Source organism: Kryptolebias marmoratus, linkage group LG5, assembly GCF_001649575.2.
Source record: "Kryptolebias marmoratus isolate JLee-2015 linkage group LG5, ASM164957v2, whole genome shotgun sequence".
NCBI lineage: Eukaryota > Metazoa > Chordata > Actinopteri > Cyprinodontiformes > Rivulidae > Kryptolebias > Kryptolebias marmoratus.
Genome location: NC_051434.1, coordinates 11,430,567 through 11,431,743, shown reverse-complemented (window position 1 = coordinate 11,431,743; position 1,177 = coordinate 11,430,567).

Genomic DNA, 1,177 nt, shown 5'->3' with positions numbered 1-1,177 from the left:
GTTGGCTTTATGCATTTATTTAGACAGAGTCCTGTAGTTATTTGCGGTTTTGGTGAGAAGCTTAAAATAATTCTGGCCGCCGCTGAAGCCGAAAGACGTTTCGCCTGCGTGTCTGCAGCGTTAGCAAAATATCTCATGAACCAGAGGACGGATTTTAATGAACCTCTCAGAGACATAACCACCGGATGGTCCTCCACAGCTGGAGTCAACCCACCTCCAGATGGTCGCCACACCTAATTGACCTTAGCAGACACAAAAACATGGCTGTAAGTCAGTCAGTTTTACACATGCTGAGATGAGATTTGGTGTGGTAGTAGCTGAGAGTCATCCACAACACATATTTTGACCGTGACATCTTAAGACTTAATGTTATTTTTAAATCTCCGCCCTCAACATGACAATGAGCTTAGTCTGAAACTCAATGGCTGCTGGGCCTTTAATACAAACAGATTTAAATTATTTACCTATTTAGTCGTCTATATTCTGCTTCTGAACGGGTTACTTTAGTCTCTCGCTGCAGTGAAGCTTTTATAACCATTTGAAACAGTTTTTTACCGCATTTCTTCTGTTATTTAGTTGCTCTTTGTTAGTTTTAGCCGTCTTCTCAAGCTGTTAAACAGCTGCTTGGAGTAATTATTCATCCACAACACCTACCACTCAGGTGCGAACGCTTGACTCGACGTGCGTCTCCTCTCCGGTTTGTTCTCAAATTACTGGGCGCCGCTGCACACAACATGACAAGCAGCGCCTCAAACAGAGCGTCCCTAATGGAGCCTTCTCTATTTAATTATCGACATCATAGCCAAAGAAAAAGCCTCGATTCGGCCCCGTTATAGACAAACACATGGTGAGGAGGAGAGGAAAGCGAGGAGACGGGGAAAGAAAAAATGAAATAATAAAAAAAGGGAGAGTGGGGGAGTAAGAATAGTGCGAGCACCAATGAATGTGGCTGAGTTTGGGGAGCCATTAGGCAGGAGGTAATTAATACCTGTCACCGCAGTGCTCCGTTCACTGCCTTTATTCTCCTTCAGACCAATTAAAATATGACACTCCTCCGGTGGAGAAACATCTTGTTAAAATTAAACGCCTGAGACGCACACAGACACCTTTGATAAACATATCCAGAGCTACAATTGGCTTTGGCAGCAACGGTATGCTGTATGGAGAGGGTGAGGAT